At 43.6% G+C, this 14,067-nt stretch overlaps 1 protein-coding gene and 1 pseudogene across 1 annotated transcript in view; both read left to right on the top strand.

The window, feature by feature from the left end:
- LOC121003515 overlaps positions 1-14,067 on the top strand; it is a gene marked incomplete at its 5' end in the record, with an annotated part of 1,598,977 nt that overhangs the window by 39,028 nt on the left and 1,545,882 nt on the right.
- Positions 1-14,067, top strand: part of LOC121003545 — a 114,014-nt pseudogene continuing 99,947 nt past the window's right edge.

The following is a 14,067-nucleotide window of genomic DNA, read 5'->3' as shown; positions in this document are numbered from 1 at the left end:
TATGTGAGGGGCAATGAGCAGAGTATAGAGGACATTCCTACAGATAACCGCCCAGGTGAGTAGTGACCACTAAGTAAAGCAGAGAGGTCTCTAAGATTCTGCTTATACAAATACAAAGAAAAAGATATATTGTGCAATGTGGGAATAATGATATTACAATTATTATTATTATTGATGAGTATATATGAAAGTATAAAGGAACAAAAATACATATCATATACGGAGAGACTTGTACACAATAACAATTACTAATAATTATTACTAATAATAAAGTTACTCCCAAGACCATTTGGTAACTAAACCACAAATTCCTATCCCTCTACAGTACAGTGCAGTTACTATACAGAGGTCTTCTCATGTCTCTCCAGTCCCTGTCTTTGCTCTGACCCCTCCAGGTTTTTCCTTCCTTCCTTCCTTCCTTCCTTCCTTCCACCACCTACTGGACAATTGTCAGCCATTCTGTAGATAATTGACAACTACAGTACCTTTTGATGCTAATGGTCCGTTGACCCAATAGACAGTACTCGCTCACACTGGGTTTGAGAGGACAAGTATAGGCACTAATTACCAGGAAGTTGCTGAAAACAGGATACCAATACAATATATGGCTTACATTATTTTCCTAAAAATTCTTAATCTGTATTTCTTACACGTGCATAAATAAATTCACCTACGTGCCTTGACATGCTATCAATGGGGTTATTAACCCCTTAGTGACCACCCATACACCTTTTTACGGCAGTCACTAAGGGGTCTTAGGCTGGGCCGCCGCTTTTTTTACGGTGGCCCAGTCTAAGCACTAAACGGGTCCTGGCTCTCATATTAGACCCGGGCCCTGCTCTAACAGCCCGGACTGGCAGGAGTGCCGATCCGGGGTGTTTAACACTTTACATGCTGCAAGCAAAGAGGCGCCTGCAGCATGTAAAGTGCTGACAGAGGGAGCAGACTCCCTCTGTCTCCCATCGGCACCCCGTAAATGCGATCGTGGGGTGTCGATGTATGTGAAGGCTGCCTGGAGACTCGTGTAGGCCCCAGACCGGCCTTGAGTAGTTCCAGCAGGCTGCTCCTCTCTGGTGCTGCCTGCTGGTCAATGTCAGAATAGCATTGACATTAAAATGCAATACACTATAGGGATAATGCATTGCATTTAAAAAAAATTAAAAAGCTGTGTGTTATAGTCCATTGAAAATACACTTTTCAATTAAAGAAATTACAAAAATCAACTCTCCCCCATATGTTTGGTATTGACGCGTCCGTAACAACCCGGACTACATAAATATCACATAAATTATCCCCTACGGTGAACGACATAAAAAAAAAAGACACAATTGCTCATTTATTCTTTGTTGCCACCGAAAAGACTTAATAACAAGCGATCAAAAAATGCTATTTACTCCAAAATAATACCAATGAAAAATACAAGTTGTCCCACAAAAATCAAGTACTCACGCAACTCCTTAGAAAAGAAAAAAAAAAAGTTATGGGTCTTGAGAAGCGGCAAAGCAAAAACATTTTTTCTTTTATAAAAAAAAAAGGGGTTTTATTTTTAAAAAAAGTAGTAAAACATAAAAAAAAATATATATATACCGTATATACTCGAGTATAAGCCGACCCGAGTATAGGCCGAGCCCCTAATTTTACCCCCAAAAAAATGTGAAAAATTATTGACTCGAGTATAAGACTGGGGTGGGAAATGCAGCTATAATGCAGAGTGTATGTGTATATAATGCACACACTCTACATTATATACACACATCTGCAAGAGGGTGACTCCCTGTATTTAATGCAGAGTGTGTGAATTATATACACACACACTCTGCATTAAATACAGGGAGCCATCCACAGATCTCCCCCCTAAACAGTGCCATCCACAGATCCCCCCTAAACAGTGCCATCCACAGATCCCCCCTCCCCTAAACAGTGCCATGATGGCACTGTTTAGGGGAGGGGGTATCTGTTGTTGATTACACTGTAGGGGGATCTGTGGATGGCACTGCCATCCACAGATCCCCCTACAGTGCCATCCACAGATCCCCCTACAGTGCCATCCACAGATCCCCCTACAGTGCCATCCACAGATCCCCCTACAGTGCCATCCACAGATCTCCCTACAGTGCCATCCACAGATCTCCCTACAGTGCCATCCACAGATCCCCCTACAGTGCCATCCACAGATCCCCCTACAGTGCCATCCACAGATCCCCCTCCCCGACGCTCACAGCAGTATTCTTACTTTGTCTTTGCTCCGGTAATACAGGCAGTGCGGGGAGCGGCGCTCACTCACTGACGTCACGCGCCTTCTCCCACTAGGCGGCGCAGGCGCGTGACGTCAGTGAGTGAGCGCCGCCCCCCGCACTGCCTGTATTACCGGAGCTAAGACCTAGACTCGAGTATAAGACGAGGAGGCTTTTTGAGCACAAAAATATGTGTCAAAAAACTCGTCTTATACTCGAGTATATACGGTATGTATTTGGTATCCCTGTAATCATACTGACCCAGAGAATAAAGATTTGTTATTTATACCGAAAAATGAACGCCGTAAAATTTATAACGTAAAAAACGCATTGGCAGTATAGCTGTTTTTCCCATCTCCCTCCCAGAAAGATTTAATAAAAGTTAATCAGAAAGTTATGTCTACCTCAAAATGGCGCCACTAAAAACTACAACTTGTCCCGCAAAAAACAAGGCCTCATAAAGCTATATAGACAGAAAAATAAAAAAGTTATAGCTCTTGGAACGCGATGATGAAAAAAGGAAGAAAAAACGCTTGGTCGGTAAGGCCCAAAACAGTCTGCTCACTAAGGGGTTAATGATTGTCCGAGGAGTGTTCTGCCATGCTGAATGCATTTGGGCAAGCAAATCATCAAGATCTGCTGTTTATATCTAAAGGTGCATTTACACCAACAAATTATCTGTCACTGGGCATGCGCCGAGCCCAGTGACATAATCAGAGCGCTGTTGCCCTCAGGAGCAGGAGTATTGTACAGGCGCAGGCACTCAGCGATACTGCGCCTGCGCAGGATTTCGGAGGCCAAGAGAGGAGGAAGCAAGGACGGTGCAGTGAAAAATTAAATGAGGTAGTGGAGGGGGCGGTGCCATTCGGCAAGGATGTAGGAGTACATTTATTTCTTAGGAGGCGTGCTGGGCTTGGAAGAAAGGCGGGCTGGGCACTGCAGGGAGCGTTACTGGGCATTAGAGCAGAGTAATAACGCCCCTCTGGGCACCTTGAGACTTCATTTGCATATCAGAAAAATCGCTTTTTCATCTGAATGAAAAGTTGAATAAAAGAAAGACACATGTAGGTGAGAAGGTACTTTATTGCACATTGCTATGTTAACGGTTTTATATGGTCAAAATAGGTGACAGATTCCCTTTAAATACCAAGTAATACTGGATGACCTATTATTTAACATTTTTCTAATTGACTCTTCTGATTGATCAGAATTACACCTGAGATTAATTTCAAGAAATAGTTCATCTGTAGTGATAGTAACATAGTACACAAGGCCGAAAAAAGACATTTGTCCATCCAGTCCAGCCTGTTATCCTGCAAGAGGATCAAGAGGAAGGCAAAAAAACCCTGTGAGGTAGAAGCCAATTTTCCTCACTTTAGGGGAATAAAAAATTCCTTCCCGACTCCAATCAGGCAATCAGAATATCTCCCTGGATCAACGACCCCTCTCTAGTAGCCATAGTCTGTAATATTATTACACTCCAGAAATACATCCAGGCCCGTCTTGAATTCCTTTATTGTACTCACCATCACCACCTCCTCAGGCAGAGAGCTCCATAGTCTTACTGCTCTTACCGTAAAGAATCCTCTTCTATGTTTGTGTACAAACCTTCTTTCCTCCAGACGCAGAGGATGTCCCCTCGTCACAGCCACAGTCCTGGGGATAAATAGATGATGGGATAGATCTCTGTACTGACCCCTGATATATTTATACATATTAATTAGATCTCCCCTCAGTCGTCTTTTTTCTAACGTGAATAACCCTAATTTTGATAATCTTTCAGGGTACTGTAGTTGCCCCATTCCAGTTATTACTTTAGTTGCCCTCCTCTGGACCCTCTCCAGCTCTGCTATGTCTGCCTTGTTCACTAGAGCCCAGAACTGTACACAGTACTCCATGTGTGGTCTGACTAATGATTTGTAAAGTGGTAGGACTATGTTCTTATCACGGGCATCTATGCCCCTTCTGATGCAACCCATTATATTATTGGCCTTGGCAGCAGCTGCCTGACACTGGTTTTTGCAGCTTAGTTTGCTGTTTATTAAAATTCCTAGATCCTTTTCCATGTCAGTGTTACCGAGTGTTTTACCATTTAGTATGTACGGGTGACTTGCATTATTCCTACCCATGTGCATACATTTGTCAGTGTTAAACCTCATCTGCCACTTATCTGCCCAAGCCTCCAATCTATCCAGATCCCTCTGTAGCAGTATACTGTCCTCTTCAGTGTTAATTACTTTACACAGTTTAGTGTCATCTGCGAAAATTGATATTTTACTATGCAAGCCTTTTACAAGATCATTAATAAATATATTGAAGAGAATAGGGCCCAATACTGACCCGAGGTACTCCACTAGTGACAGTGACCCAATCTGAGTGTGTACCATTAATAACCACCCTCTGTTTTCTATCATTGAGCAAGTAACTTACCCACTTACAGACGTTTTCTCCCAGTCCGAGCATTCTCATTTTATATACTAACCTTTTATGTGGTACAGTGTCAAATGCTTTGGAGAAGTCCAGATATGACATCCATTGATTCGCTGCTGTAAAGTCTAGAACTTACCTCCTCTTAGAAACTGATTAAATTAGTTTGACATGACCGATCCCTCACAAAGCCATGCTGATATGGCGTTATTTGCTTATTTCCGTTAAGATGCTCTAAGATAGCATCTCTCAGAAAACCTTCAAACAGTTTACCCACAACAGATGTTAAACTTACCGGCCTATAGTTTCCAGGCTCTGTTTTTGGACCCTTTTTTTTTTTTTTTTTTTTATTGAAAAAAAAGTAGAACATACAAATTAAGTACATGTTATAATGATAACAGGTTATAATGATGACAGGTTAAGTGACAGCTTAAGTACCATAGAATTGCATAGCAGTTGGGTGGTAATAGAAGGCAGTGAACCCTACATTAATTACTTTCTTTACTGTCAATTACATCAGTTCACAGAAAGCTTACAGTACATCCCAGCAAGGAAATAGAATTGCTCTATGTCTTAGTCCTCTCCTTGACAACCTTTATGTACTATCTTAACAGGGTTTCTAGGTGAAGTTCCTGTATTTGGTCCAGGCACTCCAGCTAGATTTAAAGGATGAGAACCTTCGGTCTTCCCAGCTGATATCTCCTCAAATCTGTAGATCTGATCTACTTTCTTTTTCCATTGAGATATGGAAGGGACCTCAGTTGCCAACCAGAATTTCGGAATAAGTAAACGTGCTGCACTTAACATACAATAAAAGAGTTTAGTGGGCTTCCCTCTATGGGAGGAAGGACAGGAACCTAGAAGTGCCAATTGGGGGGACATTGGAACCATTAAGTTACAAATTTTGTTGGCCAATCTAAAGATTTCGGTCCACCATTTCTGTATAAGTGGGCAAGACCACCAGATATGGTAGAATGACCCTCTATGTTCTACACATCGCCAACATGTGTCCGACCCAGTCAAACTATATCTACAAGTGATGTCTGGAGTCCTATACCAACGAGTTAAGACTTTATAGCTGTTTTCCTGGGTACGGACACATCTGGACGACCTGTGTGGTATTAATAACAGTTGAAAGATCTCTGCCTGAGAGAAACCAACACCTAGGTCCTTTTCCCATTGCCCTATAAAAGCCGGTTTAGCCATATTTATGGGTGAGTTAAGCTTTTTATATAGTTGGGATATTAGTTTACTATGTCTAGAATGGTCGACCAGTAAGCTTTCAAACCACATTAGTGGTCGTAAGAGAGATTCCATGGGTATATTTTTAGTAATGAATGACCGAAGAAAGGAAAGCAGTTGTGGGAAGGGTTTGCATTCTGGGAAAATGTGTAAGATCTCTTTGTTGCTTAATACCTTGCCCTCTTCCCCATATAGGGAAAGAACTTTGATAGTGGAATTCCTAATTGATATAGGTAGACAGTCTCTTAAGTCATAAGAAGCATGAGCTATGACGTCTCTTATCTGAAGTAAAGGTGACGGCAGGGGTATCATGTACTGTGTGTTTTGGAGCCAATTCCATGTCGACAGTGTCGACCTTACAATTGGGTTAAGTGATTTATTTTGGGCAGGGAATTTTTCCATTCCCACCAAAAGGCCAGAGAGACTCGAGCCAAAGTCACACCGTTCCATGAAGACCCAGGGTTTTTCTATAGGGCCTGTTAGCCAGTCTACTACCCGTGATAGTGACACAGCTTTCCCATAAAGCTCGGGGTCCGGGAGTCCAATCCCTCCTTTAGCCTTAGGTCTACAGAGAACAGAGCAAGCTAGTCGAGCCCTCTTCCCATCCCAAACAAACTTGCTAATTTCCCTTTTAAGTCTAACATAGTATGTTTTGGGAACTGGAATAGGCAAGACCTGTTGTAGGTAGGTCAGTCTAGGTAATACTAGTGAAGTGACTATATTTTTCCTACCAAACCATGAAAGCGGGGGATTCTTTAATACCAACAGTTGGTCACTTATCGATTTCATGAGAGGGGAATAGTTCAAATGGAATAATGAGGTAGGGTCTGGACCAATCCTAACTCCCAGGTAGGTAATGTAGGGGGTATCCCAGTTAAAAGGGGAACTATCTTTTAAGACCCCTAAGTGAAGGGGGGAGATCAATACTTAGAATATGTGACTTGCTCATATTGATTTTAAAGTCAGAGTGAAGACTAAACTGTTTCAGGATGTTATATATTAAAGGGAGGGCTTTGGTTGGATTGGTATTCAGTATCAGGAGGTCGTCTGCGAACGCAGCCACTTTATGTTCTTGTTGGTCCATTTTGATGCCCTCTATCCTTTTCGCATTTCTAAGCGACTGTAGTAGTGTTTCCATGACCAACACAAAAATCAATGGTGAGAGTGGGCATCCCTGTCTGGTGCCATTGCGGATAATGAAGGGCGGGGACAACGTATCATTTATGATAATAGAAGCTGATGCATTGGTATATGATGATAATATAGCTTTAATATAAGGTTCAGGAACATTAAAGGCCCGAAGGACTTCAATCATGTAGTCCCAACTAACCCTATCGAAGGCTTTTTCTGCGTCCGTGCTAAGGAGGACCAGAGAACGGCCCCTTTTTTTAGCATAATATATTGCATTCAAGACCTTGGCAGTGTTATCTCTGCCCTCCCTACCACGGACGAAGCCAACTTGATCATTCTTAATTAAGGATGGGAGAAAACCAGAAAGGCGTGTAGCCAAAATTTTTGCTAGTATTTTCAAATCTAAATTTAATAAGGATATAGGGCGATAGTTAGCACAAAGAGAACTATCTTTCCCTTCCTTTGGAATAATCGTGATATTTGCCCTGGTCATATCCGAAGAGAGGGGGACACCAGACAGGGAGCTATTATAAACAGATAATAAGTAGGGGCCTAATATGTTTCTAAATGTCCGATAGTATAAAGCAGGGTAACCATCTGGGCCTGGACTTTTCCCTTTTGGTAGCTGTTTAATAGCTGTCATGATCTCATCTAGTGTAAATGGTGCTCTCTTTTTTAATTTTAGCTCCTCTGCAAATGAATTGGCCCCTCATATAAGCCTTATGGGTGTCCCACAAAATATGTGGAGAAGTTCCAGGGAGGGCATTAAAGGAGAAAAATTCTTCTAGTGAGGACTTTGTAATCTTTATATTTTCCTCCGTGGATATAAGTTCATTTAATCTCCACCTAAATGCCCTAGGTTCCATTGAGGGAGCAAGTATGGTTAGAAAAACCGGCGCATGATCTGAAAGAATCATGTTACCAATGTGGGTCTGAGTACACAGGCCGAGATGTTCTTTGGATACTAATATATAATCCAGTCTGTGGTAGGACTGGTGGGGTGAAGAGAAGAAGGTGTAGTCCTGTCTGGTTCGATTGAAGAGACGCCAAGCGTCAATCAATGCGTTATGTTGCAATTTTTTTCTAAGGTGTTTTAGGGCTCTAAAAGAAATTGCAGATTTCTTGGAAGTTGAGTCTAATAAGGGATCCAATGTTATATTTAGATCACCTCCCAGCAGTACCACACCTTCCTTATGACTCTAAAAGGGAGAGCATCTCTACTAGCCACGATACTTGATTAACATTAGGGGCGTATACATTAGCAAAGGTGTGCAGTTGATTAGCAATGGTTCCCTTCAGTAGGATATATCTACCATCTGCATCTTGAATGTGCGACACATATGTGAAAGGGAGTCCCCTCCGGAACCCGATGCTAACACCTCTAGATGCTGCTGAGTCAGAACCACAGTGAAACCACTGCGGAAATAGGGATCGGGAGAGATTAGGGTATTTATTAAACTTAAAGTGAGTTTCTTGAAGCATCAGGACTGAGCATTTTTCATATGGGAAAAGATCTGGCTACGTTTAGCTGGGGCATGAAATCCCTTAACGTTGAAGGAAGCTACACATAGGTCAGCCATCTACCATAGGAATATCAGCCTGCTGTATGCTTTGACAGAACCTGTGTGGGGATAAATTGAAGGTACTTAGCCTCCCTTGGTGGAGCATCTGGGTTCCAGAGAAGACACCCTCCCCCAATAGAATGACTCTTAGATACTGGGGAATACCTGTCATCAAAACAGAGAACAAACAACATAAATGAGAAACATTACAATGAATGATTTCGTTAACCTTGAGAGTTAGAGCAATAATGCTCAAATGGTATGGTAGGAGGGGGGGGGGGAACACAACATATTGTGACGTAGTGTGTCACCCTCATAGGGATCTATATTTTGGATCCTGATAGGTACAAGAACAGGTGGGGAGAATTATAATACAATTATGAGTATATTTTCAGAGACAAAAACAGAATGTCCTGAGTGAGATTACTTAATAAAAGAAAAACATGTGCAAAGGGCACTAATACTTATATAGTGGATGGTCTAGGATGTATTATATAAGGAGTCCCTTAATCTTCATTGAGAGGAAGGCGTCTTGGCGTGGAGGAGTTACGGCCTCTTCTTGATCTTTGGGATTTAGCTGGGCGAGGAGTCTCCCACGGGGCAATTGAAGGAAGATTGGTTGCTGTTATATTTTCTTGAATAATGTCCCAGTTTTCAATGTGGAGGTGATTTATTTGCAGGATGTCAAATGCTTTGGTCAGATCCTGAAAAGATGAGATGGAAAATCTCTGACCATTGAAGAGAAAGGACAGGCCAAAGGGGAATAGCCACTTATACATCACTTTATTATCACGTAGCCACTCAGTTAGTGGTTTCAGAGCTCTCCTTCTTTAAGGTGGTTTGTGCCAAGTCCTGAAATATTGCAATAGGACAATCATCCACACTTATTTGTGGGGCGTTTCTTGCTTTATTCATTATAGCGTCCTTAAAGGGATTCTGTCACCTCCCCTAACCGAAAATCCGATTTTAAAGCATTCATGTAGCACAGCTTACCTTGAATAGGCTGTGCTCTTTTATCTTCTAATCCGTCCAGTAGTTTTTGATAAAATCGACTTTTATGTTTATGTAAATTAGCCCTGAAGGTGCCCAGAGGGGCGTTATGTTAGCTTTAGTGTGCCCAGTACCGCCCCTCTTACGGTGCACAAAACGCCTTCCTTCTGACTGCCTAGGCAGGCAGGCAGACAGGCTGGAGAAAACGCAGGGTGCAGCAGCCGATCGGCAATCCTCTGCGCTTCCTCACCAGGCTGACTGAGGGAAGAGGGAGCATCTGACGTCACTGGGCTCGGCGCATGCCCAGTGACAAAGATGAAGCTCCTGCCCTCAGTCTCCTGCAGATCGCACTGGCGCAGCCCTCAGTGGGTACTGCGCCTGCGCGAGAGTACGTTCGGCCGTGAGGGAGGGGGAGGAGAGGGAGGAGAGGGATGAGAGGCTGTGGGGCGGTTAGGCAGTCAGAAGGAAGGCGTTTTGTGCACCGTAAGAGGGGCGGTACTGGGCACACTAAAGCTAACATAACGCCCCTCTGGGCACCTTCAGGGCTAATTTACATAAACATAAAAGTCGATTTTATCAAAAACTACTGGACGGATTAGAAGATAAAAGAGCACAGCCTATTCAAGGTAAGCTGTGCTACATGAATGCTTTAAAATCGGATTTTCGGTTAGGGGAGGTGACAGAATCCCTTTAACAGGATAATGCAAAAATTTGCAGATAACATCTCTTGGAGGTTCTGATGGTTGGGGTTTAGGGCGTAGTGCTCTGTGTGCCCTTTCTATGATTATTTCATGTGATGAATCTGGGCCTAGCAGCTGCATGCATATGTTTGTTACAGCTTCATGTATTCCATCTGTGCCCACTGTTTCAGGTATGCCCCTAAATCGCAAGTTGTTGCGTCTTCCCCTGTTCTCCTGGTCCTCCAGGAGTGTATACAGGGAGTTCAGGTGCTTCTGGTGCTGGGACAGAGTGGAGGAGGTATTATTCTGATGCGATATAATCGCCAATTGTGTGTCCTCTAAAACCTCTACCCTCCTTCCTATGTGGCGCATGTCTTCTTTAATAGAAGTCAGGTCGGATCTCAGGGGTTCCAGTGCTTCATTCAGAGCATCTTTTAGGAACGCTCTGGAGATAGGCAGGGTGTCAGTCCCAGGGGAGGCCTCCCTTACCTTCTCAGAGGCAGCTGCAGATTTCACACTGTTCCCTGCCGCTCTCGGCGTGCCGGGCGCCATCTTGGATTCTTTAGCCACATGAGCTTGAGCGGCTTTCTTCAGGAATTTATCCATGGACTTATTTGGAATCGCTTCCTTATTGTGTCCCTGCGAGTCCCCGGGTCTGGGGCCACCTATCTTGACCATTTTGGGTCCAAATCGCAGATTGATTAAGGCTGTGAGGGCTTTTTACACAGCAGAGCTGCACTTCAAGCTGCCATCTAGCTCCGGTGCAGGCTCCGCCCCCCATCTTTTTGGACCCTTTTTGAATATTGGCACCACATTTGCCATGCGCCAATCCTGTGGGACATTCCCTGTCAGTATAGAGTCCGCAAATATCAGAAATAAGGGTCTGGCTATGACATTACTTAATTCCCTTAGGATACGGGGGTGTATGCCATCCGGTCCTGGCGATTTGTCTATTTTGATCTTTTTAAGTCGCTGTTGTACTTCTTCCTGGGTCAGACAGGACACTTTTAATGGGGAATTTATTTCAACATTCAGCATTTCATCTGACAGTTTATTTTCCTGAGTGAATACATTGGAGAAACAAATATTTAACAGTTTTGCTTTCTCCTCGTCGCTCTCTGCGAATCCCCCCTCATTACTCTTTAAAGGGCCTACACCTTCAGATTTATACTTTTTAACATTTATATAATTGAAGAACATTTTAGGGTTAGTTTTACTCTCTTTGGCAATTAATCTCTCGGTCTCTAGTTTGGCCGCTTTTATTTGTTTTTTACATGTTCTATTTTTTTCCTTATAGTTTTTCAGTGCTTCCGTGCTACCCTCCTGTTTTAGTGATTTATATGCTTTCTTTTTGTCATTTATTGCTTTCTTTACAGTTCTGTTCATCCACATTGGTTTCTTTTTGTTCCTTAACCTTTTATTCCCATACGGTATGTACCTCTCACAATGAGCTTTTAGGATGCTTTTAAAGATATCCCATTTTGTGGCTGTATTTTTATTTGTGAGGACTTTATCCCATTTAGTTAGGCCTGTGGCCTCTCTTAGTTGGCTAAATTTAGTTTGGTATTTTTGTTCCTCCCTGTAGAAACGCTCTTTTGAATGATAATTGGAAGGTTATTACTTTATGGTCACTATTTCCCAGGTGTCCCCCAACCTGCACGTCTGTTGTTCTGTCAGGCCTATTGGTTAATACTAAGTCCAGTATGGCCGTCCCTCTAGTCGGGTCCTGAACCAGTTGGGAGAGATAATTGTCTTTGGTTATTGCCAAGAATCTGTTTCCTTTATGAGATATACAAGTTTCAGTTTCCCAGTCTATATCTGGGTAGTTGAAGTCCCCCATAATAACCACCTCATTATGATTTTCCGCCTCGTCTATCTCGTTTAGTAGTAGATTTTCTGTGGACTCTGGTATATTAGGCGGTTTATAGTAAACTCCTATTTGTAATTTATTGTTGTTTTTAGCTCCATGTATCTCTACCCACAGTGACTCCACATGTTCATGTCCCTCGCTTATATCTTCTCGGACTGTGGGCTTTAGACAGGACTTTACATAAAGGCAGACCCCTCCCCCTCTCTGGTTTTGACAATCCTTTCTAAACAGACTGTAACCTTGTACATTAACCGCCCAGTCATAGCTATCATCCAGCCATTTCTCAGTTATTCCTACTATGTCATAGTCCTCCTCACACATCACTAATTCCAGTTCACCAGTTTTATTAGTCAGGCTTCTGGCATTAGTATATGATAGAAATTTTATTATCATTGGATGGTGTTTATATATTAATCGCAGGCTTTTAATATTACTGTATTTTTCGCCCTATAAGACGCACCGGCCCATAAGACGCACCTAGGTTTTTGGGGAGGAAAATAAGAAAAAAAAATATATTTTTAACCAAAAGGTGTGTTTGGTGTGTTTGGAACTAATGGTGGTCTGTGGATGGCACTATTACTGGGGATCTGTGGATGACAGACACTGTTATGGGGGGGATCTGTGGATGAAGGACACTGTTATGGGGGGGATCTGTGGATGACGGACACTGTTATGGGGGGTATCTGTGGATGACGGACACTGTTATGGGGGGATCTGTGGATGACGGACACTGTTATGGGGGGTATCTGTGGATGACGGACACTGTTATGGGGGGGATCTGTGGATGACGGACACTGTTATGGGGGGGGATCTGTGGATGACGGACACTGTTATGGGGGGATCTGTGACAGACACTGTTATGGGGGGGATCTGTGACGGACACTGTTATGGGGGGGATCTGTGACGGACACTGTTATGGGGGGGATTTGTGACGGACACTGTTATGGGGGGGATCTGTGACGGACACTGTTATGGGGGATCTGTGGCTTGCACTGTTACAGGGGGATCTGTGGATGGCACTGCACTGTTAGAGGGGGGATCTGTGGGTGGCACTGTTATATATTGCCATCCACAGACCCCCCAGCCCATAACAGTGCCATCCACAGACCCCCCCCCAGCCCATAACTGTGCCATCCACAGATGTCCCCCATAAAAATGTCATCCACAGATCCCCCGCCGCCGCCGCCGCTCCAGTATAGAAATATAAGATGTCTCATTCAATTAATAGTTATTAAACATGCCCCCTGACTCCTAATAGTACCTTACATCCTAACCGCTTCAGTAGAACCCATGTAGGCAGGCCAGGTGGCCGGCGCGTCACTCACTGACGTCACTTGCCTGCGCCGCCTGCTTCATTCATAAAGTAGGCGGCGCAGGCACGTGACATCAGGGAGTTACGCTGCCTGCCGGCATTCTACAGAAGCGGTTAGGATGTAAGGTACTATTAGGAGTGAGGGGGCATGTTTAATAACTATTAATTGAATAAGACATCTTATATTAGTATACCGGAGCGGCGGGGCTATAGTACACTGACTGCACCGCCCCGCCGCTATTGCCGGCCCCCAGCTACTCTTTCCAGTCCCTCCCCGAGTCTCCGCTCGCTCGTACATTGCAGCCTGCGATGTAAAACTGCAAGCATACGCCCCATAAGACGCAGGGGCATTTTCCCCCCATTTTGGGGGGAGAAAAAATGCGTCTTATGGGGCGAAAAATACGGTAATCCACGAAAAAAGGAAGATTTTATAGATCCAGTTTGTTTGCTTGAGAGTGACAGGACTGTGCTTCTTACTGTCCATTCTACTCTCCTCCCTCCCTCCGTGTCCAGCTGCTGTATCTGTCATCCATTATAGCCCAGGTCTCATTCCCCGGCCTGCACTCTCCCCAGCAGCAGGTGTGATACAGTGATGTCATTGTACCTGCTGGGCTGAGAG

Source organism: Bufo bufo, chromosome 6 (genome assembly GCF_905171765.1).
Source record: "Bufo bufo chromosome 6, aBufBuf1.1, whole genome shotgun sequence".
Taxonomy (NCBI): domain Eukaryota; kingdom Metazoa; phylum Chordata; class Amphibia; order Anura; family Bufonidae; genus Bufo; species Bufo bufo.
Note: the sequence above shows the minus strand (reverse complement) of the source record. Positions and strands in the feature narration are given on the sequence as shown.